Below are 26698 nucleotides of genomic sequence, written 5' to 3' on the forward strand. Positions count from 1 at the left end.
AATAGATTGACACCATTTGCTGTCAATTAAAGCTTGAGATTATGAAGTTCTTCTTTAAAGTGTGGTCATGTTTTTCTACTATCAATGAAAGCTTGAGATTATGAAGTTCTTTAAATTTTGGTCATATTTTTCTATCTTTAAATGTAGAACCATCTACAGGATTTCGCATAATGGCATCTTAACTTCTATTGTGTGGATGGTAATCTATAAATTGTACCATGCTAGTGCACCTAAATAATCATTCAAGACATGGATTAATGAGAATGTATTGAAGAACCTTGTAAGACACATTTTTTTAATTTGATCTAACCCATATCTATTAATATGACAATCAGGGCATTCTGTTACAAATTCATGTTGTTTATGATATAGAATGTGATAATTGGGACATGCATGTATTGTTTGATATTTCATTTCAATTTAATTCATAATGGTAGATAATTGTTGGTATGAACGAGGAAGAATATTTGATGGTTATAACAAAAACTCACCTATCAACATACAACAACAAATATGAATTATTAATATAATGATTAGTAATGGTATGCTAACATTTAAGATGAAAAAAATGGCATACCTTAGCATACGTGACATTGGTACATTGGATAAACCATTTATAACCTTCAAGTTCACCAACAACACTATAGCAGAGAGAAGAGTTGTTTGGAAGTCTTGGTATAGAGGCTCGTATGCCTTCTCAAGTATAGATACTAAAGATAAGATAACTTTTTATTCTTCTAGGAAGTTAGTTATTTATGTCTTGACAACCTTGACGAGCATCAATTACATCATTACTAAATAAAAGACAGTATCAAAATATAAGTTTCAAACTTTGAACCACAAACTAGACATTACCTCAACAATTTAGCCAATTGTATTCCAACTTTCATAGATGAGGTGTCATTCTTCGTGGTCTTGATATTGTCTCTTATTTCCTATTAAAAAGATTTTTTTTAGTAATTTGATACTTATGATTATTGTGAAAAAAGTGTCTAAACTCAATGAACACATGCTTTCCAAAACTTCTTAAATAACAACATTTCATCTTCAGACCACAAACTAGACATACAAATTTTTTCTTTATCTGAAGACCTAAAAGATCATGTACAATTAGCATGTACAACTTAAACATATAACAATAATGTGTAAGCACTATAACAGACCAAAAATATATGACCTTAACAATGTAACATACTAAAAAAATGAGTTAGCATAGGGGCATCATGTATCGTCCATACAAGCATTGCATGGAATTGAAATTGTCTTTGTCTTAATGGTGTAAAGATGTCATACATAGTGACCCTATTCCATAACTTCAACAACTCGTCAATAAGGGGTTCAATAAACATGTTCATATCTTTAACTTGGTACTTACCTAGTAATTAAATAAATAAAAATATTACATAATTATTATGACCATTTTGATGCAGTATTTATAAGTTAATTTAGATAACTATTAAATAAAAAAATACTTTGTACAATCATTGACAACATTATGTGGTCCCTCTTTATGGATATCCAAAGAGGAATCTTATTGTTAATAACAAAAATAGGTCACACTAAGTAAACAAATCTTATATCTCTAAATAGATTGACACTATCTGCTGTAAATGAAAGCTTGAGATTACGAAGTTCTTCTTTAAAGTGTGGCCATGTTTTTTTTTATTTTAAATGCAAAACCATCTACAGGCATTTGTATAATGACATCTTGACTTCTATTGTGTGCATGGTAATCCATAAATTGTGCTAAGCTAATAAACTTGAATAATCATTCGAGATGTGGATTAATGAAAATATGTTGAAGAACCTTGTAAGACACTTTTTTTTAATTTGATTTGACTCATATCTACTAATATGACAATTAGGGTATTCCATTACAAATTCATGTTGTTTATGATATAGAATCTGATCATTGGGACATGCATATATTGTCTGATGTTTCATTCCAATTTGATTCATAATGGTAGATAATTATTGGTATGAACAAGGATGAATGTTTGATGGTGGTAACAAAAACTCACCTATCAACTTCCAACAAAAAATATGAATTATTAATATAATGAATAGTAATGGTATGCTAATATTGAAGATGAAAAAAATGGCATATCTTAGCATACGTGACATTACCACATTGGATAAACCATTCATAACCTTCAAGTTCACCAACAACACTATAGCAAAGAGAAGAATTGTTTGAGAGCCTTGGTATAGAGGATTGTATGCCTTCTCAAGTATAGGTATACCAAGGTCATCTTCATCATTATTATCAAATGCAATAGTACCATCATCATGATCATCTTCATTAGTTGTGTCAATACCATCTTCTTCAATCATGTCCTTTGGCATATCATCATCTTCTTCTATCAAAGCATTATCCTCAGCTTGGATATTCACACCTCCATGTTCCTCCAATAGGAAATCCGCATTCACCAATTGATAAAAATTGTGGCCCCCTTCAATGTGACCATGTTGCCTACAATGACTTTGGGCTGTTGTGATTAGAATTATTTGATTCTTTAAGCCCTTACATTTTTTGCAAGGACAACTACATTTCTCAACTTTTTTTGAGAATTGAGACCACAATCTAGCAATTGTCTCGTTATTTTTTCTAGGTTTATATTGCTAGGCATGGTCTTTCTTCACGAGAAAATATATCTGCAAAAATATTGGACATGTTGTACTTAATGTTTATATCTACACATATAGTTTTGAAAGAAAATTTTGGTCTAATTAATGTGTCTATCTAAAAAAATATTGGACATGTTGCACTTAATGTTTATATCTACACATATGGTTTTGAAAGAAAAATTTGGTCACCTCGATCAAATTCACTCATAGTATAATTAATGAAAAGTTGTCTTCTTACAATGCTCTTTTTTAATATCCTCCTTTGTGTCACTTCATTCTTAATTCTTATTGAAGATGTAAATTCTTAAATATTTTTTATTTCACTAGTTTCTAAACTTCATCACTAAAACACCTAATTCTTGGTTTTTGAGTGTTTTGGTGTTCAATAATGGAAAATATGTTTTTTTTTACCTTAGAAATGCATTTCCTACATTCCTAAAGGTTTGGGATCAGTTGGTGTCCATTAGCGTAAAAAATGCAAAAAGTTATCATATTTGATAAGAAATTGCAAATATGTAAAAATGTAGTTTTGGAAAAGTTGTCAAAAATGTCTTTTTGGCCTTCCAATGTTCATAACTATAAAAAGTTGGTTTGAACTAATTGGATGAAGGTGTTTAAGACTCATTGTCTCCATTTCATAACTGATCATCAAGTTGTATAGAAAAATCAACATTTTATAAAGGGAAAAACCTATTTTCTGCAGAAACATTGTTTTGTATGGCTCTAAATAGATTGGTACAGACAAATGATGCACATGTGAAGTTGTATGCCTATGTTACCTTTCATTTGCAATTTATTTGGTTGAATTTGATTGATTTTTGAGGTAGTTATAGCAAATCTTTTGACTACGGGTCTGAAACCCTAATTTCAAGGGTTTGAAGCCAAGAAATGGCCATAACTTGCAATTTCACCATTGGAAATTGATGCCTTCTGGTGAAATGCAAGTAGGTAGGATGAATTGATACTTTAAAGGATTAGGATAGGAAAAGCCCATTAGCCACTTCAAACTTGATGGGCCCTAGGTTAAATATGACTATGTATTTAGCCTTTGAATGTACTGTTTGAGCAAGTAATCGGCAAGGGAAGATTGTGTGTCAAATTTTCTGGATGGAACAATTCATTCTTGGTTTATAGGAGGTCACCAAACTAATAAATCAGTTTTATGCACCCAATGGAGCCAGTTCTAGAAAGCCCTGGCCTAATTTCTAATCAATAAAGGAAGAGACTATAGTGTAGTGATTTTGTTTCAAATTTGATTAATATTACATCATATAACATTAATTTATGCATTGATGTAAGAAAATTATATAGAATAGAAGGTTTTTTATATAGAATAGAAAATAGTTAAGCTAAGTTTGGAATTAATTATAGTTTGGATTGTAATAAGAATTGTTAAAACAACTCATATTTGGAAGTTGTTACTTATAAAAAAAAATCTAGAAAATCCTATAATTGGAAGTAATTATAATTTGGAGTGTAGTAAGAGTTGTCAAAACAACTCATATTTGGAGAGTTGTTCCCTATAAAAATAGGATCCAAAAAATCCTATAAATATGTTGAACAAAATGTGTGTGTGTGTGTGTATGTGAGAGAGAGAAAGAGAGTGAGAGAGTTCCATATTATCTTGTGTATGATGATTTTTGAAAATTTATGTTTGGTTCTTTCTAAATTTCTGTCAAGAAGATGAGCCTTAGATATTATTGTCTATTAGCATGATTGGTTTTTTGGCTTGCTCTTAAAGTAGTTGTATTTGATCCCAAGCTCTCTTTTTCCATAATTGTTCATCAACCTCAAAGTGAACATTCAGGGTAGTGAAGCAAGAGATATGATGTCTATGTATGATATGTATCAAAAAAAAATCTAAGCTATTGATCATCACTACATTGATTGGAGAGTGCAAGGGCTTGTTGCATAGCACAAAATATACTTCTCACTCCAAAATGTGGATCTTGAACAAGAATCGGCATAAAATGATAAGACAGGATGAGAAGAAAACAAGACATGACACTCTAAGCCAACCTTATTGGAAAACAGGCTAAGAAGTTAAATTAAATAGAGTATCTCATGCTCCAACTAACAGGTGTTGCTTTTGATCTAAGCTAACTACTTGAATTGAAACCTTAGCTAAGTTATTCAAAGAATGTAATAATAATGGAAAAGAGAAGCAACATTTAAAGCCTCAAACAAAAGCACAACCCTACAAAATAAGCATAGTATGCCACAGTCCTTTCATTGTTGAAATGAGAACCAAGCAATAAGATACTATAAAAATTACAATGTTTACATAATTTCTTGAGTGTATCCATAAATGCTTAGAAGATAATGCAAATACTCTCCCATACTTCTCATTCATTTCTCTACTTCTAGCATCACTACGAATATGATATAATTCTAAGTACTCGGCTATTCTTCAATTGAAAATATCAAACACAATTCAATTTAAGAAGCTTCACAATTAGAATTATAAGAGTTAGAGCCATGACAACATTAACTACTCGCTTGACATAGATTCTTCATATAATTGTGATGAGCTTAATATTAGAAAATTTTTGAATCAAGCATGGTCAAGTGTTAAAATGATACAAACTTCACAAAAAATCAAAGTCTAGGCCAATCATAACCTTAACATAATACTGGAAATAGCATATCGATGTCCATCAAATTCAAACATGGTCTGACATTATCTACTATATTGTTTTTCAGATCTACATACTTTCATTATGTAGTTATTTCCAATTGACCTTTTCTTGTATATGCACTTATTTTTTCTGATGAAATAGGCATTAATATTAAAAATAATTTTTCAAAAATACAATTATATCCCTTAAAAAGGTGAGTAAAGGTAGGCAAAGATATAGCAAGAGAGAACCTTAGTCATCATATCCAAAGAGAGAAACAAATCTAATAAGTAGCAAGAGCTAAAGCACCAGTAGTAGAAGGCAAGTCACTATCATCTAGTTTCCACACATTTGGGTTATTCTAATCATTAGTAGTAGGCTCCCACATAGAAAGATCAACTTTAGTTATCTTCAATAATTTACAATTTTTAGGACGTGCACTAGCAGCCTTTGTAAGAGAACTAGCTATGGTGAGATGAAGGATTTTTCTATTGTCTAGTCATTAAGGAGCTCTCCTGGTGCAAAGTTGAGAAGATGAATGTTGATGGGATGATTGGGATCAACCATGAACACTATGACCATAATCTTGATACAAGAAGTATGAGAAACATCAATTCCATGAGTATGTTGACTACTTTCATGTTGATGCCTTTGTGATGGGGATTGATCCTTGTTGGAAGATATTGAAGAAACTCTAGTAACCGCACAAGATGCATTACTCCAATGGAAAAGAAGCTCCTATAGTTGAGTCACTTGTATCTACATTGACAGCTAAAACATGTCATAAATTTAGAGTACATGGAAACAATATTGTCAACAATGCATCTAGAAAGTAAAGTAGAATTCTCATCTTTCCAAAAGCTAAATAGGATTCTCACCTTGAAAGCATGCCATACCAAAGTGTGCATTTTTGGATTCAACTATGTAGGTTTTCGTGGCATGTCATATCTAAGTTTAATTTAGGAGGGGTATGTGGTCAATCTCCCACAATCATTAGATGCCAAGAAATAGGCTCAATTTAGGAGAGGTATTGTGTCGTGGGTTTGAGCAGAAGAAGTTGGATGAGTTTTTGATGGTGTGACTAATGTCGACATGTATTTATTATTATTGGTAACTAGTTGTTGAATATGGTCTTAATTTTTCCATGTAGTGGTGTTGTAATTTAGAAGAGTACTCACCAGTGTGTGATAGTTTTTTATAGAGTTTTCTATGAGAAACACATGCTCCACATTTCTTACTTGTTAGTTTTTGGTGCTAAGGATTTAGAATTGTGCTTATGATGATCGTATATCTTTATTCAATTTTGTTGGTGCAAGTTTTTATGTTTCAAAGGCGTGTTCTCAAAGTTTGATTGTGTTTTCTCTAGGTTTGGTCAACCTCAAGTATTTACACTTTTATGTAAAAAGCTTCAGTTGGTAGAGTAACATGTATCTACATTGAATTCAGAGTTGTATTTGTGATAGCATGTATGCCTCTCAGTGAATTGTTCAAAAAAATTAATTTTTTACAAGAAAATGCACCTCAAGAACTGTTGGCTTAGAAGCAAGAACATTGGTGTTGAAATAATACACAAAGTGCTTGACATGAGAGGTCCACAAGTGAAATAGTAAGTATATAGATCATGTTAGCAAAGTTTTGCAATTTTTTGATTAACTTTGTTTATTTTATCATCCATTTATATTATTAGAAAATATGCTTATATAATGAGGGATGAATTACTAAATTTAGTTGAGATTTCTTCTTTTTAAAATTTTCATGCATGTTTTCATCTACCCTTACCATATATGTCATGCCTACATATGATTATGGGATACATTGAGGATGATATGAAATCTTTTGTGAAATCATTTCTTTTTGGCCCAATGAACCAATTAGAATGGCATCCTAACATATATGAAAACATATTTAAATCATAAATCTAGTCATATAATTCTTCAAATTACCCTACAAATAATATATAACTAAATATAAAACAATAAAACAAGGCATTCAACTAGAGAATTGAATAGAGATAAAGTAATTTATAAAACATTCAATCTATAATATGATCTTGGGGCTTTATTTACCTAGCATCAATACCTTTAAGAATATTGTTTTGAAAAAATCTTCTTTATATGTACTGCCATTGTCTATGGATAGCCATAAAAAAATCAAGTATACTGATAGGTAGACTGGAATAACTTAGAGAATACCAATGATCCACAAGTCAAAGAGAAAGGAAGTGTAGTGGTGATTAAGATGATGTATAAGAAATATGACCAACCAACTAAGCTTGTGGGGATTATTAGGAATAGGATCACCAAAGTCTAAAGGGAAAAGAGAAGATATTTAATTTGAGGTTTAGGAGGCAAAGGCGATGGAGGATAAGTATTTGAATCAGTATAATTGTCATTTATTAGTAAGGTAAATAATGATACTTTCATGAAGAACATATTTGAAATAAGTTGAGGAAAATGCATTAAAAGATGCACAAGGGAAAGCTAGAGCTAACTTCTATGTAGAAAAAATAAAATCCTAAAACAAAAAATAGCCCTCATTGTAGACCAGTCATATCTAAAGACCACTATTTCCTTCAAAATATCTCCTTAGGTCAACCTTTAGATAGATAAAAATCTAATCAAATTTGAGCATAGAAGGTATAGAAACAATTGTATGAGATGAAATCCACCTTAATGAAACTAGTGTTGGGTGTTGTTCTCAATCAACTGAATCAATAGCTTCAACTGCTCATAATAAAACTACTAGATGTGGCTCATTGTCTCTATAAGCACTTGGAACTAAATATGTGTATGGCTAGCCTATCCCCAAATCTGACAATGCATTTTCTCAATCCTGATTTGAATAAGAATTGGTACCCTTGGTCTTCTACTCTAGTAGCTAGCTACTTAGCCACTTCAGTAATACCAACAAATTTCTCAAATGTCATGCCCCGGTCTCAAACACTAGTATAAAACTTCTCGCAAATCTAACATCCTAATAAGGGATATCACTAAAAAATGGTACACATCAGTCAATGTTGCAAAAATAATGGTTTTTGCTAGCAAATTGAAATAACCTACTGAGATTATTTTGAATGGAAAGACATGTCTATGTCGAATCTACGCAATACAAGATTAATTGAGTCAAATCTGATAGTTGAGCCATCCACACTAACCTGAAATGGCTCCCACGCAACCCACCACCAAACAACACCAAATGCAAATGATGAAATCATGATTTTCTTTTTTTCATTATGAACCCAATTTGGTCAAAATTTTGACCGAATTGGAAATCCCTAATTTGGTCAATATTTTGACCAAACTGGGCATAAAAACAAAAAGAAAAAAGAAATCATAGGCCAATATGGCCTTTGGTCAAAAAATTTGGTTGAAAAACAAGGGGAAATGTACTAGTGTCTCCTCATAAAGAAGATATCATTCACAAAGGATTGCACCTCAAAAATTCTCCCTCTGAATAATGATCTTGGGAAGTAAAGTCCTCTAGTTACTCCATTAGAAACTCTCTTCACCCAAGGATGCCTTTCAAAATATTCTCCCTCTAAATGATGATCTTAGGAAGTCAAGTTCTCTAGTTACTCCATTAGAAGCTCTCTTCACCCAAGGATGCCTTTCAAACTCCCTCTAAATCTGATATCAATCTTTCAACTTTTTGGTGATAAGTTAATACTTCCTTAGGATGCACTCAAACTTAGGCCCATCAAAATTATGCAGTCATACACATGTATTTCTAGACTCCTTCTAAGTAAATTAATCTTCTAAGCTCTTGTGTTGCCTTAAAAGAAGTGTCATACTTCCTCTTAATGTAGAAGAATCTCATAATCCCAATTATCAAAGATTTTTGCTTCAAGAGCCTCACTTTATCCATCTCGATCATCAGGGTCTTTGTAGCTACTGTCATTAGATTGAGTCTACACAATATTTGATAGCATATGTAAAGTACCAACCTTCTTTTCCTGTAAGAATATCCTCAAACACAAAGGAAAAGATCAAGGCAAATAACCCTTATAGTAAGTATAGAATTACGAATAAGAGGGACTACAAAGAGTAGATAAATGTAAAAAGTAAGAATACTTATATGTACATGAAAATTTAGAAATTATCTTCTTAGATTATTTGAGAATGGAACATCTCCCCTCTAAATAAGGTTCAAGTGGGAATGAAACATTGATTATTGTTCCCCCCACAATGTAAAATTTCCACTCATTCTTATTTTTTTGAATAATGACAACTTTTTTCTAAGTTCCAACTTGCTCTTTTCATCCATTGAAGGTTTACTCATTCATTTAGCTTAGTAGTAGAAGCAAACATGTCCTTCCATTTTCTCAAACTCGTCTACAATACACCAATATCTCAATTGAGTATGATAGGGACACATGTATAAATATTTCCAATGTAATACGTAGTAGATGACAATTTCTTTTGCACTCTTTTCTTAGCCCTATTTCAATTGTAGATTTGAGGGTATCCATGTGGAACATTTGTTGGAGGGTAAGCGGAATATGTCTTCTTACCACCTTCGATGGTGACGTAGGATCAAAACCTTTGTTATAAAAACTAATCAAATGTATGTTCATTGGAGCAATAATAGATTAACTAGTGAGGTGGCACCTTATTCATATTATCATTTAATTATTTTTGGTTCCCATTGGTGATATCTTTATATTGAATTTCACCTTTTCACTATCATACATAAGGGATCAAACCCCATAATGGTGTCATCCTACATATGTTAATATATTTTTAGTCCTTATCTCTCTGTTTCATTGTATAGAAAGAGATCAAAAGAAAATTTCTCCTTATATAGTTATTTTTTTTCGATTTGAAACTATATTTTTGAATTATAATTCATCCTTCCCAAGTCCAATGGTCTAATCACCTAATCACTAAGGCTTTCACCTTTATTTTTATACAATTTTTTTTGTTTTTTTCTATTTGATGGCCATCCTTTATTATATCTGATCTTCCTTATTTATATAGTGGCGGTGCCATTTTGTGAGTATGAATTTCAGGGCATCCTTGGACTAATGAGTATTGTTCTTTAGATTATAATAAACTTCAATAGTTCCTTACTTAGTCCATGATTCACATAGCTCCAAATCTCTCAATCAACCTCCTCCTTTTTATTGTATTCCCTTTAAATTTATGACTAACATTGAGGTAGTTTTGATTGATAAGCCTGATGTTGAAATTTGCAAGCATCCAATAACTATTCCACTCTCCCACAAAACCTAAAATTTAATATCATATTGTTTTTGTTGGATAAGCTATCACTCGTTATTTGAATCATCAATATTTGATGATAGTGTATTCAAAGACATTGATAAAGAATATTATATCATCAAAATAAATAGTGGAGGCTCCCAATTCAAGGCAAATCATTTAGAGAGGATATATTGGACCAACTTGGATGTGGAGAAAATATGAATATTACAGCAACCAAAATGGCACGATTGGTGATAAGATACTCATTGCCTAATAGAAATAATATTGTTATGTGTCTTAATACTCTTTTATTTCTTGTGATCTTAGGATGAGTCTTGTCTCTTTATCAAATCACTATTTCACTATCATTAATAGAAATCATTCCCAATCCTCTCAGTAATTAGCGACAATAGAATGAAGTAGACTTCTCCATGTAGGATTCTCCATCAAAAGTATTTCTAGCCATGTATTTAGCAATGGTCATGGAGAATTGGCAATTAGCATGTGTGTGTCGATCTTTGTTCATTCACTTTCATTATGGATATATGATGTATTTCTTATCACCATGGTGTCTGATAAATTCCCACCAAATGTTATATTTATTTTTCTTATTGTGACAGAATGATTGAATGGTATTTTTTTTGGTGTTCTTTTCACTTTTAGAAGTATTTCTTTTCACCATTATCATTCCCCTATGTTCCTGCTTCACATATGAGATATGCTTTGAAAATGACAGTCTTCGGATTTAACTCCCTCTGTATTGTCTAGGTAAACTAGGGGTTCAAATATGCTTTGCAATGTTGAATGTCTCGCTTGTTGTTGTTCTCCAACTTTCATTCTCTTAATTATGTGCTCTGTTTATTTTTCTCAGTTCCATTAGTATTCTCCTCTTCTTTATTCGTTCTCCTTTAATGTCAGAGTCCTTAATTCAAATATTTCTAATTTATATTATCGAGCCTTTGTGCAATATGCTCGATATTGACTGCATCTGTATTTGTACACTTCCAAACTATCTATCCTCAATATGCAATGGAAACCTCATTCATATTTGTTTCATTATGTTCATCACATCTTTCCTCTATTTATTTTCTCTTCTTAATATGAATCTTTCTTACATTTGCAACTAGGCTCTAATATGGTCATTGTAATTAATATGTTCCAAAGGCAAATTTAGATCTCATATATATATAAGAGGAGAAGACATGTCTCCAAGATTTAATCATCATTATATATATATATATATATATATATATATATATAATAATTTTTATAATATATGTGTGTGTGTGTATATTAATATATGTATATGTATATGTATAATATATATATATATATATATATATATATATATATATATATATATATATATATATATATATATATATATATATATATATATATATGTATTATATATAATATAATATAATACATATATATTTATTATATATAATATAATATATATTACTATTACATGAATACATATGTATAACAATGATGATTTACCAATGATTTACCAATACTTGTAAGCTAATATCTCAGCCGGTGTCTACTTCTTCTCTTGCAGTTTTAGTGAATGGATCCCCCTCCGATTTTTTCAAACCCTCTCATGGCCTTCATCAAGGGGATCCTCTTTCGCCTATTCTTTTCATTATCTTAGTAGAATGTTTAGGAAAACTTATTGAGAAGAATAAGAAGGAAGGGAGAATCAAAGGTTTTAAACCGTCTTCTTTAAGTGCCCCTTTTTCACTTCAGCAATTTGTTGATGATACTATAATGGGAGGGGAGGCTTCTGTTAAGGAGGCTAAGGCTATGAAGGACATCTTGGATATCTACTCCAGAGGGTTAGGGAAGCTCATCAACTGGGATAAGAGCTCTGTTTTCTTTATCAACACCCCTGAGGACAGATAGAAGAAAATCTCTAGAATCCTGGGATGTAGTGTGGGGATGCTTCCCTCTACCTATCTTGGGCTTCCTTTGGGTACGAATCCTCCTGATTCTTTGTGGAACGACATTATGGATAGATTTAGTAAGAAGCTGGTTGGTTGGAAAGGGGCCTCTCTTAGCCAAGCTAGAAAATGCCAACTGGCTAAATCCACCTTTCAGAACTTGCTTGTCTATGCTTTGAGCCTCTTTGTTATCCCTGTGAAATTTGCTGAGAGAATGGAAAAAATTTAGAGAGACTTTTTATGGATGGGGGCTGAAAAGAATAAAAGGTATCCTCTTGTTGCTTGGGAAAAAGTTTGCCTCCCAAAGAAATATGGGGTTCTAGGCATCAGGATGCTAACTCACCTCAACAAGGCTCTTTTGGCTAAGAAAATATGGTGTATCTTCAGCAGCATAGGGGAATGGAGAGACATTATGGAAAACAAGTATATTAAGAGACCCTCTAAATAGTTTACCCTCTTCAACGAAGATATCCCAAGAGGATCTGTTGTTTGGAATGATTTTTAAAAGCCAAGGACCTAGCTAATTCTAGAGTATCATGGAAATTGGGAAATGGGGAGGATATCAAGTTCTGGTTTGATAGTTGGCTCATTCAAGGCCCCCTTATGAACAACCCCATCTATGAGGTCTAGATAAATGACTGCATCAACCTTTTTGCACAGAAAGTTAGTAACTATAGGAATGACTAGGGATGGATAGACCTTTTTGCCATCTCTGAAGATCTTAACCCTATTATGATTATGCTTAACTATATGGGCCTAAATAACAACAGGGACGAGATGGTCTAGAGAGATAATACCAATGGGCATTATACTGCCGCCTCTCGGTACTCGGCCCTTTGGAGATTAAAATAGATTCCTCCTTGGTCGAGGGCTTGGATTCCTGGCCTCATTCCAAAAATTAATATGTTCTATTGGCTAGCTCTACAGGACAAAATCCTTACCCAAGATAACCTCATTAAAAGAGGTCATGTTATGCCTAGCAGATGTGAGTTATGTAAAGATCAGACGGAGACTGGCAATCATTTGTTCATTCATTTCTCTTTCTCCCGGGAGGTTTGGGTTTCCCTCACCCAGGATTTGGGCTTTAGCTGGTGTGTGCCTTTTAACCTCCTAGATCTCTTCTGTCAATGGAAGTGTATGTTCAATGGGTCAAAACTTCAGGAATTAAGTTCCTAGATCCTGCCTCATTTCTGTTGGAGCATCTGGAAGGAGAGAAATAATAGAATCTTTAGAGATAAAGAGGAGCCAGCTATAGTGATAGGAAAGAAATTTTTTACAAACATAAAGGAAAACTATTTAGTAAGGAAAGGGGGAGATATTGAATTAGGTGGCAGTAAAAAAGAGAAGGCAAAAGACAGAAAGATGAAAAGACAGGAAGCCAAATGGCTTCTCCCCCCGAAAGGATGGCATAAAGCCAACTTTGACAGAGCGTCCAAGGGAAATCCTAGCTCCTCGGGAAGTGGAGGCAGTATAAGGAATGAAAATGGAGATGGGATTGCGGCTTTTTCCCTCTCGCTGGGTTATCAAACCAACCACTTTGCAGAAGCGAATGCTGTGTGTAATGCTGTCAAACTGGCTTTTGAAATTGGAGTTACTAATCTTTGGCTTAAAGGCGATTCGAACAACATAATAAAATGTATTAATGGCAACTCTCAGCCATCATGGTATATCTTATTGATGAGACTTGTGAGACTCTTGCCAAATTCAGAAGAGTCCACGTCACTCATATTTTCCAAGAAGCTAACCCAGTCACTGACAAGTTTGCAAATATTGGGGTTGGTGCAAGCCAAATTATGACATGGCATCCTAGAAATACTTTTTCGGTGGATGTTAAAAGCTTGAACGATCTGGACAAGATCCAAGGAAGTGCAGAGAAGATCAACTTGCAATTATGAGTATGAATGGATTAAGGGGAAAGGGTACTTCCCAAAAAGTTACCATGGGAAATTGTAATTGCTGCAATTTATTACAGACTAGTCGACACGCTTTGTGGTTTGTTTATTACATTTACAATAGGAGCAACAGAAGGGTTAATTATTTCTACATTCTGCTTATTCATAGAAGATCCAATCTATTGTAGTACGAGGTGCATATGAGAATTGAGGGTGTGCAAAGTGTAGATATGGTTGGCAAAAGGTGTAGAAAGGAGCCAGTGGGCAAAATTGAGAAATGGAAGAGCAGGGACAAAGTTTGGGAGCAACTGGATCTGGGCGGGATTACCAGATACATAACAAAATTGCATGGCTTTGATCAGGAGGTGACCAATAGTATGATTGGTTCATGGAAGGATGGTAGAGTGAAGGTGAATGGGGTTTCTTTCATGATCACTGAGGAGGTGATTTCGACCATTGCTGAAATCTCAATTAAGGGTTTTAAGTTTTTTAGGGACAAGAAGCTCTCAGCTATGAGAAGGAACGGAAAGCCCTAAAGAAGATTGACACGTACTATGTTCTTGATACCATGAAGAAACTATGGAGGTATGTTCTGAGAGCTATTATAGAGTATATTACTTTGGACCCTAGGTTTGATAGGGCTCGTACCCACCACTTTGTTCTTTTGAATCATTTTCAGTGCAGCCGTAAAATTTATTTTCCTTTTTACTTGTTAACTTCTTTGAGAAAGGCAGTGGTTAGCTTCAAAAAGAAGTCCTCTCATAACCCTGTGTTGCATGAGGGGCTCCTGTTGCTTATTTATGAGCATTTTAAGGCTCAAACTATAAGCAAGGATCCCCCTCAGACTAAGAATGTGACCTCTAGTAGCTCCAACTACTCTTCAGACTCAGATGACATTTAGAGCTTTAGCTTTGAGGATGACATGATTTCATCTGCTGATAAAAAAGCCACCCATCAGGTCAAGAACTCGCCTTCCTTCATCACCCCCAGCAGAAAAAGTCATAGGGATCATGGACAGAAGCATCCTATGAAAGATGTGAAGGATGACAGTGATGAGGAGGAGGATGTGGAGATGAAAGAGGAGGAAATGGAGATGCACGAGGAAATTAAGGAGGATCGAGGAGGGAAGAAACGTAAGTGGGAGGGTTTGGAGGATGAGATTATGCAGCAAGAACGAGAAATGTCTTCATTGCCTCTTTCACCTATCCATACTCATGCACAACCTGAGGAACAAAATTTGGATTCTGAGACTGAAGGTAGGGAGGTGCAGGTAAATAACAGGAGGAAAGCTTGGAAAAACTTTAAAGTTAAGACCTCAAAAATGGGCATTTTTAGAGAGGCCATGATCCCATAGGTCCTTGTGGATAACCAAGAAGAGATGAGGCTTGAAGAACTCATTGACTTGGCTATTGTGGATATTTCGACAAAGCCAGGGAAACCAGGCTAAATCTCTTGAACAATGCCCACAATAGCATGATTTGTAACTTCAGATCAATCAAGTGGCTTTTCCATGAGCTAGAGGAGGTCAAAGAATAGGTGGGTCATATGGAGAATAACAAGAATAGAGCAGACTCTGATAAAAGACATGAAAATGGTGAGAGGCTTAGTCTAGCAGAGAGAAGGATCAACACCCTCAAAAACTACAATCATAATCTCTCAAATCAGATGATTTTGATGCTTAGCTCCATTAACAGCAACATCATATCCTTAACGAGCTGGATCAAAGACAGAGTTATGAAGGATGATGAGGATGGAAAAGACAAGGAAGAAGCCGGTATGGGGGTCGACACTACAAAGGACAACATCAACAATGGTCAGGACCAAGAGGATCAAAGGGCGGACCAGCAAGAGGCTGAGGAGAACAAGATGGCCTATGAGGCAGCTCAGGTCATGCAAGACCTGGAGAGAAAGAATGAGGACTAATCCTCTGCCTATTCTTTTGTTTCTTTTTGTGCCTTTTTTTGGCTTTTTGTAAGGGCTTTTTCCCTGGTCATTTCATGTTGTTTCTATTCCTGGCCTTTTCTTTGATTTTTGTCTGTCGGTTGGGCCTTGTGCTTATTTTCAACCTTTGAACTGGAACTTTTTTGGCTAGGCTTTTCACGCTTATTATCAGCCTTGTTAATGTTTTAACTCTTGGGTTTCAAGGTTCCTGTAAAACCTATTTATCTAATAAAAAATAATGTATCTCAAATAGAATTTATTTGACTGAAGCTACAACTTTAACAGGAACTTCTGTTGATTTACCCTAGATTTCCCAATTAGAGTTTGGATTACATTTGAGAATGACATCTTGTAACGTTCTCAACTCGAGACTTTTAATTCCCAATGATTAATGTATATCACCAAGCATTTAAAGCGGATTAATTAAAAAACAATTATTGATTCCTAATACATACTTAAACCCAATTCCTTACTTCTCACCTAATCAATAACTGTAAGAAGGATGGAAAGATTATTGTGCTAGGGTGTTTGAAATCATTTACAAGTGAGTTCCCATGAGGTTCATACCCATCTTGGGACCTATAGTCATATGACCCAATTTCACTTCCTTTCCCTACCTAAACTCTCTAACCTCTCAATTGTAAAGGAATTGGCCAAGTACACATTATTAAGTATTATGCAATGATAAATATCCATACATATATATAAACTATAACATTTATATATTTTTTATTCACTATAAATAGCCCCCTTATTCCTACCCCTCTTGTTTCTTTTGCCTCCACCGTACTAATTGAAGCATCTATTGTGGGTGATTCTTCAACTGGAACTGGGACCAGGTTCCCTAAAAATAGTGGGGCCTTGACAATAGGCTCTGCTTGGGTCATCTACTGGTTCAATCAAAATTGGTGTTACTTTTGTCACTCCCCACTACCATAGCTTATGGCTCCATCACCTTTGTAGAATTCAAATATAATATCTTTTGATTCAATATCTATTTCATAGATATGTTATAGCATAATTTTTTGTCACACAATACTTGCCAGCAATGTGAAGATTTATTTCATTTCTCATTATTGAAATATTTATTGCAATAAGTCGATTGCCTCTAGAGCCAAACACCCACATACCACCCTAATGGCCTACACAATAGTCAGAAACATTGAATGTGGGTAGGTGAGTTCAAATTTGAAATGAGAGGGAAAATGTATTTTTCAAGCAACAAAAGGAATGAATCTAATTCATTCAAGTATGCAAAAGGATTTGGATCAGTTGCAAAGTAGAGCAAAGAAGTTCAAGAGCACAGAGCACAGAAGGAAGTCGATTAGTAGATCAAGTCAGAGTTTAGAAGGTAGAAGGGAGCTTCAACACATGTTGAACCCTTTTTTCATTCTGTAAGTTAATATTGATTTGACCTTTGAAGCAATGATTGCTCTTGGCATTATTTTCGGTATTCTTATATGTAGCCATTAGAGTTGTAAATTTGAAGGTTAAAGTTTTATTAGTTTGAAGTTTTTAGGATTTTTCTGGTTGAAGCTGAATGCTCCCAGATTTTGTAATAGTTTTGTTGAATAGAATATAAGCAAGCAAGCAAGCAGGCATACTTGGCTAACTATTGTCTTCCCTCTACTTAATATTACATGTTTTACACTAAAGATCTCATATTTGCAAGTTTTGAAGTTTTCCCTCTAAGTTTTAATGGTGGAAATGTTCAGATTGTAAGTCTACCAAATAGCTCACTCTTTGTTGTTACTACCGAGCTCACTCAACATCCTCTATTGCCAAGCATCACCTTGCAATGATGACCGAGCTCACTTGGCATCTTCACTACCAAGCTCACTTGGCATACATTGTGTCAAGTTCCCCTTAGTGTTGAGTCACATGGCTCCTTCTTGTGTTGAGCTTACTCAACACCATCTTCCTATCACTCAGCACCCTCTTGTGTCGAGCAAGTTTGTCACTTGGCATTTCTTTGTGTCAAGTGAAATATTAATAGGTTGTGATTTATTTTCCACACGGTATAAGATCTTTGAGGCCTCACATCCATAGTAAGTTAGGGCCTTTTTTTTTGAGATATTTGACATGGTAGGAGATGTAGGAAAGATATGGCAATACCCACCATCCTTTAATGGACAAAATTATGACATTTGGGCAAAGAAGATAAAAACCATAATGGTAGCTAATGACTTGTGGGAGTTTGTGGTTGATGGGTTCAATGATGTAATAGACCCAGCTCAATATGTTGCCTTCAAAAAACAATCAAAAGACTTAGTTGAAAGAGTGAAAGAGAAAAGATGCTAAGGCATTAAGTCTGATTAAGGCAGCAATAACAGATATAGTCTTTCCCAAGATTGCAGTAGCAAATTATGCAAAGGAAGCATGGGATATTCTTGAGATGAACTTCAAGGGGACTGATAAAGTTAGAGTAGTGAAGCTACAAATGATCATAAGGGAGTTTGAGAACCTTCAGATGAGGGACAATGAACCTATTGCAAAGTTCAGCTCACAAATCTCACTTTGATAAACCAACTCAAATCAAATGGAGAAGATTATGATAAGCAGAGGATTGTGGAAAAGATATTGAGGATTTTGCCTCATAAATATGACAACCTTGTGATGACCATAGAGGAAGCAAAGGACCTCACCACATTGACCATGGATGAGTTGATGGGAACTCTTCAAACACATGAGCACCAAAAAAATAGATCAGCAACAACTTTTCAAGAGCAATCTTTCAAGGCTCAAGAGAATTCTAGAGGCAGGGGGAGAGGAAGAAATAGCTCTGATAAAGGCTTAAGAAGCAAAGGTCGTGGAAGGAATGGCCAAAGGAATGCAAGTGCAAAAAGCTCAGGAAGAGCAAGAAAACAAGAGGGAGCAAGCACGTCTCAAATTAGCTCTAAAGGAGGTAAGAAGAATTACAACTCCAACAAGAGCAATGTTGAATGCTTTAAGTATGGGCATTATGCAAGTGAATTCTAGAAGAAACAGTTGGATCAGTCAAAGAAGAATGCTAATGTGGCTGATGTGAACATGGGAAATGCAAAAAATACCATAGCCTTCATCATGTGAAACATTGGTGAAGAAGGTAGCCCTAAGGTATGGTACCTAGACAATGGTTGTACCAACCACATGAGTAGTAATGAAAGTTTATTCTCTTTCATTGATAAGACTTTTAAGTCTGAATTAAGATGGTAAACAAAGGAACTATTCCAATAGTGGACAAAGGATCTATCATAGTCTACACCAAACAAGGTGAGAAGAAGGAAATACAGAATGTGTATTTTGCCTCCATTATGAAGCACAATTTGATGAGTGTTGGACAACTCATTCAAAAAGGATACAAAGTGATGATAGAAAATGACAAGTGTGTCATTCATGAGAAGGATATGAGTAATAGATTACTTGCAACAGTCCAAATGACATAGAATTGGATGTTCTCATTGAAGATAGAGATATGTTTCTCTTCTCAAGTTAGTGATACACCTCTCAAGCATGCATATACAACAGTACATCAACAATCAGCGCTTAGGAGCGTGATTGAAGACCCCTCCAAGCTTTTCCATCTCAAGTATGGACATCTTGGCCTTGCTGATTTAAATTTTTTATCCAAGAAAAGAATGGTAGATGGTTTGCCAAGCATAGTAGATTCCTATGACAAGTGCTAGTCTTGTATTTTAGGTAAGCAACATAGGCTTCCCTTTAATTCTGGAAATTCTAGAAGGGCTGGAGCAACATTAGAATTAGTGCATTCTTATTTGGTAGGCCCTATGAAAACTACTTCTACTGGGGGGAGTACTTATTTTATGACATTCATAAATGATTTTAGTCATAGGATATGGGTGTATTTCTTAAAGAACAAATCTGAGGCATTTGACAAATTTGTTGAATTTAAAGCCCTGGCTAAAAAAGAATGTGCACACTATGTTAAGGTTCTTAGATCAGATAGAGGATGGGAGTATACCTCCAATATATTTATAAAATCTTGCAAGCACAATGGCATCAAAAAAGAGCTTACAGCCAATTATACTCCTTAGCAAAATGGAGTGGCTGAGAGAAAAAATAAGACCATTGTTGAAATGGAAAGAAGCATGATGAAAAGAAAAGGACTCCCAACTGAATATTGGGAAGAAGCTATAGAAACAGTAGTATATTTGATCAATAGGTGTCCTATAAAGTTAGTTTGAGACAAGATTCATCTTGAGGCTTGGTCAAGGAATAGATGGATATGCACATGTGCCTAAGGAACAAAGGAAAAAGCTAGATGATAAAGCTGTGAAGTGCATCTTCATAGGGTACAACTCAAAATCAAAAGCCTATAGGCCATATGATCGAATTGAAAAGAAGATCATCATTTCAAGAGATGTGAAATTTCTTGAAAATCAGTCATGGGATGGCTCGGTAGATGAATTCTCAAGAACTTCAAGTAAAGTGTCTACTATTGAAGAGGAAGAAGATGACATTGGTGATCAACAAGATGATGGAACGACAAACATAGATTGCAGATAAAGGAAAAAAGGGAAGCAGTCCTTAACATATTGAGCAACAACTCCAAGCACTTCAAGACAACCACAAGCTAGTATGCAAAACAATAGAAGCAGCAATATTGAAATTTTAGATCCCATTCTCACCTCCATATTGGCAAGAAAGAATAAGAGTCTAAGCGAGACATACCAAGAAGAAAGGTATGATGAAGCTTATGATGAGAGTGTAAATTTTGCATTATTTTCTCATAGTTATCCAATTTATTTTGAGGAAGTTGTGAATGAAGAGAAATGGTGCAATGCCATGGATGAGGAAATAGATGTCATTGAAAGAAATGAGACATGGGAGTTAACTACTTTGCCTCCCAAGAAGCAAGTAATTGGAGTGAAATGGGTATACAAGACCAAGTGCAATGCTGAAGAAAAAATAGATAGGCATAAGGCACAATTAGTGGTTAAAGGGTACAAGCAGTAGTATGGTAGAGATTATAACTAAACACATGCCCCAATTGCAAGAATAGAAACTGTGCATGTTGTCATAGTAATTGCAACCCAGCACAAATGGAAGGTTATCAAATGGATGTGAAGTCCTCCTTCCTGAATGGTGTATTGAACGAAGAAGTTTATGTGGATCAGCTACCTGGTTATGAAGTTGCAAGTGAAGAAAATAAAGTGTATAGATTGAAGAGAGCTCTAAATGGGCTCAAGCAAGCTCCACGGGCATGGTACAGCAAGATTGACTCATATTTGATGAGCAATGACTTTAGCAAAAGCGATGGTGAGCCCATTCTCTACATCAAGGCAACAAATGGTAATGTATTGATTATTGTCTTGTATGTTGATGACTTAATCTTCACTGGATATGACAATTTTCTAATTAAGGAGTTCAAAGAGGCCATGAAAAATGAATTTGAAATGACAAACTTAGGTCTCTTGAAGTATTTTCTAGGCATAGAAGTAAAACAAATGCATGATGGAATCTTCATCTCTCAAGAGAAATATGAAAAGTAGACCTTGGAGAGATTCAAAATGCAAAACAGTAAGGCAACCCCAACACCAACGGTAGTGGGTTTGAAGTTGAGCAAAGAAGATTTTAGCAAAAGTGTGAATCCAATATTATATAAGAGTATGGTTGGAAGTTTGATGTATTTGACTGAAACTCAACCAAACATGATGCATGCAGTAAGTTTGATTTCTAGATTTATAGAAACACTAAAGGATTCCCATTGGCAAGTAGGAAAGAGGATCCTAAGGTATGTGAATGGTACCAAGGGATTTGAGATTTTGTATACTGCCAAAAATAATTTCAAGTTGGTGGGTTACATGGATAGTGATTGGGCTAGAAGTTTAGATGATAGGAAGAGCACTTCTAGATACATTTTCCATATGGGATCAGTGCAATTTCATGGCATCCAAGAAGTAACCTATTGTTGTTTAATCTACAACAGAAGCTAAATACATAGCAGCATGTCAAGCTATTTGGTTAAGGAGGGTCTTGACAAATTTGAATGAAAAGCAAGAGGATGGAACCATAATTTATTATGACAACATCTCCCCAATTGCATTGTCTAAGAATCCAATCTTCCATGGGAGAAGCAAGAACATAGAGATCAAATATCACTTCATCAAAGAGTTAGTGGAGAATAGAGATATCAAAATAGAATTTTGCAAGTCTAGGAAATAGTAGCAGACATATTTACTAAACCTTTAAGTATTTGAACTTTTGTACACCTAAGAGAAAGTCTTGATGTAGTTGATTTGGATCAGGAGTGATCCTTGTTTTGTCTTATTTGACTCAAGACAAAGGGGGATTCTTGAAATATTTATTGCAGTAAGTCGGTTGCCCCTAGAGTCAAACACCCACCTATCACCCTAACAGCCTGCACAACAATCAGAAACATTAAATGTAGGTAGGTGAGTTCAAATTTGAAATGAAAGGGAAAAAAATTTTGCCAAGAGACAAAAGGAATGAATTTGATTCATTTGAGTATGCAGAAGGATTTGGATTAGTTGCAAAGCAAAGCAAAGAAGTGCAAGAGCACAAAGCAAAGAAGGAAGTCGATCAGTAGATCAAGTCACAGTTTAGAAGGTAGAAGGAAGCTTCAACACATGCTGAACCCTTTTTTTATTATGTAAGTTCATATTGGTTTGACCTATGAAGTAGTGATTGCTCTAGGCATTGTTGTATGCAACCATTAGAGCTGTAAGTTTGAAGGTTAAAGTTTTATCAATTTGAAGCTTTTAGAGTTTTTTTGGCTGAAGCCGAATACTCCCTGATTTTGTAATAGCTTTGTTGAATAGAATATAAGCAAGCAAGAAAGAAGGCATACTTGGCTAACTGTTGTCTTCCCTCTACTTAACATTACATGTTTTACACTTGAGATCTCATACTTGCAAGTTTTGAAATTTTTCCCTCTGAGTTTTATTGGTGGAAATGTCTAGACTGTAAGTTTGCTGAATAGCTCACTCTCTAAGCTGTTATTGTCGATCTCACTCAACATTCTCTATTGTCGACCATCACCATGCAATAGTGACCAAGCTTACTCGCCATCTTCACTATCAAGCTCACTCAGCATAAATTGTGTTGAGTTTCCCTTAGTGCGAATCACTCAGCTCCTCCTTGTTTTGAGCTTACTCAGCACCATCTTCCTATCACTCAGCACCCTCTTGTGTTGAGCTAGTCTGTCACTCAGCATTGCTTTGTGCCTAGAAAAATTTTAATAGGTTGTGATTTATTTTTCACACTTATCGCTTGTGAAGAGTGATAAGTATATTTTATAATTTTTACTCTTCCATCTGATCTGTACCAATTATATTTGATAATTTATTATCCTTCGATCTCTTTCTGCTAAGTAGTATCAACTAAATTGAATAATTCTTTTGTGTGGAGAGTACCAGATATATCTATATTTATTTCTTACAATGAAATCTTGATATAATCTATACTATGATTCCCCCTAGATATTATATATATTCTCTCATTCCAACTTGATCGGGCTCTCAATGTGATCAATACAAATGCATTTAATATTTCTGATTCAATACCCTACTAGTATGAGATTTGTTTCCAACTTATACCATGTGCGGGGGGTAATTAGAGAGACAAGTCTCTTCTCTCCATAAGTGATATGCTCCAAATAAAAATATTTTAATAAAAAAATGGTATCTTTTTATAATTGAGGATTTATATTATCATTAACCACACATATTATCTCTACCTTGGCCAATATTGTTTGTTGGATATTTCTTTAATCTAACTCATACTTGCTAGATGCTTGATGATTGTTGCTAGCATCCTTCACCACTTTCTCTTCTTAGTGACTTGATAGTGCTACTCATATCAATTATGTTTTATCGTATTTAGGCATGTGTGACCTCCATGTGGGATTTCTCTATAAAGGTGCTTTCAATTGTAAGCAAGATAGAACATGTCAATATCTCAACATCCTAATTGTCATAATATTTTAGCAATCTGAAGTGAACCATGGATGATAGGTAAACCATTACTACATCACTTTTGCTCATTCACGAGGATTTATTTTATTTTCCTCTGATAATCTTTTGATTGACTTGACCTTATAATGGCTATCATCTACCTTAGTCACATCACCTTACCTTAGTTAATTGGTCACTCATTGATTTGTAAAACATGTTGTGATAACTTTGATAGATTAATGTTTAAAACCTCCTCTTTACTGATTGCATATTGATCTCATGTCTCATTCAAATTGTAATTTTGTCTCTCAGAGACTTCACAAAATTAATGTGAAACAGTAGGGGGTATCAAAATTAGGGTTTTAGATAGGGAAATGGAAGTCCTTCCCTCCCTAAAATTTCTTCTCCTCAAGCAATGATTAATGATCCTAGAGACCTGTCCATAATCCACCTTCCACTACATTACTCTAATACTATCATATATGTTATCTCTCTTATTTTAAATGTGAATTGTGACTTGATAGTGGAAACTTGGTAAAGCTAACTAAAGACAAGTTTTGATCATCTTCTAGAGAAAAGGATCAAATTCATCTCATAATGCCACCAATTGAGTTTATTAAACCAAATGTTAACATGATAGCATGCCTGATATATACATCTTTTGGGTCTTCCTTCATTTTTCTCAATGATACAAAGTAGAGATATGTTTCATGAGTCTTGAATGTTTTTAGGATAATCATGTTTAAGTCAATAAGAGATCTTATGTCAATTGGTGAGATAGATTTCTCAAAAATGCATAGAGGCTAAATCATTTAGAGAATATAAGAGATGTTGGTCTAATTTTTATGTTGATATCCTAGATGTGCCTAAATTTGGAGACTAACTATGAAGAAGGTTCCACATTGTATTGGGAACCACATGACACACTTTACGTACTTATAAAACACATGTGGAATTAACTTATTTGGAGACACATCAGATATGAAGTATATAAATTAGGAAGGCACATACACTCATGAAGTAGTCATGCTAAAAACATCACACAAATATGCATAAGATGCAAAACATATTGTAAGAATTTGTCTTAGAGAAAAATTCACCCAAGACCAAGGAACTCAAACACAAACACAAAAGTAGACCAGAAAGAGTATGATCAAAATGGTGATATATTCATTCAATATGGATGTAAGTACACTAGGAGTGCCTATATATAAAGGCCTCTAGAATGCTTCTAGAATATATAGAAGTCAGCAACATGATAATTCATACAACTAGGCACATGTCCACTAGATATGGATTATCCTCCATTAAGCACAAGAGTAAGTACGATGATGAGAGGATAAGCCTACAATGGTGTAGCACGCAAAATAATGTTGTAGACACCATGTGCTAAATTAGGAGTGTGAATAACTATGTTGTCTACATGACAACCTAATTAAATTATGCAAACTCCAGTGTTGTAGACACCATGTGCTAAATTAGAGTTGCTTACTCCAATGTTGTCAACATGACAACTCATAAGAGTACGCAAACTCCTAAGTGTCTCACCTAAGAAATAATAAAATAATGCATTAACCTAAGTAAACTTAAGCAAGTATAAATAGTGAATAATTATTTGCACCAACATCCCCCCTTAAGTGCAGCTTAGGGAAATGCACTTAAGCTTACGAAAGCTAGAATGAAATGCATGATGGGTCCCCACTAATAGGGCATATTATGTACCCATGTACAAAATGCAATCTCTCATAAAGCAGAGAAAGAGGGAAAACCTCATGGAAAAAATCCTCCCCCAAAAAGTGAGATGAAAAAGCTAGATGCATGGATGGATAGAGTAATCAAGACCCCCCCCCCCCCCCCCCTCCCCATTACGACATACATCAAGTATATACAATAGAGAAATGTGAGAAGAACACTATCCCAAAAGAGGAAAAGGTCCCCCCCACAAGAAAGAAGAAGAAGAAAGACAAGGTAATCTGCACGCCCCCCCCCCAATGAAGAGTGTCGATCAGTGATAGCTACTCCGATGTAGAAGCTAATCCAAGACTGCAGAATAGTGTTCCTCCCCTTTGGAAGAAACAATACCATAGGTACAATTGAGATGCTTTAGTTTTGTGTGAAAATAATCCCAATGATTGATGATGTCTCTGAAACCTGCTCAACTATCCCTATCAAGGATGAATGTAGAATTTGTCCCAAAGAATCTAATGTCTCCTCAAATGATAAAGAGACCTCCTACAATTGTTCTACATAAGGATTCACAATCATATCAACCTGTGAAGATCGATCATGTATGGAATGGAAATGAGGGTCAGATTGAGTCCTCACAACAACTAAATAAGGATTTTCTCCATCAAAGAGAAGATGTATATCATCAATGATGTCCCCCAAATCCGCTATGTATGACTCCACGAACAAACCTAAAATGGCTTCCAAGAAGTCATCCTTTGATGCTAGAACTAGAAGACTAGGTATACCCTATTGTGCTAGACCTATTATTGTGGCAATGTATGCATGTGGAATGTGTTGATGTCATGACCTCCCACTGCAACTATCGAT

The sequence above is a fragment of the Cupressus sempervirens genome, chromosome 6 (assembly GCF_028749045.1).
Source record: "Cupressus sempervirens isolate cs-2001-9-10 chromosome 6, ASM2874904v1, whole genome shotgun sequence".
NCBI lineage: Eukaryota > Viridiplantae > Streptophyta > Pinopsida > Cupressales > Cupressaceae > Cupressus > Cupressus sempervirens.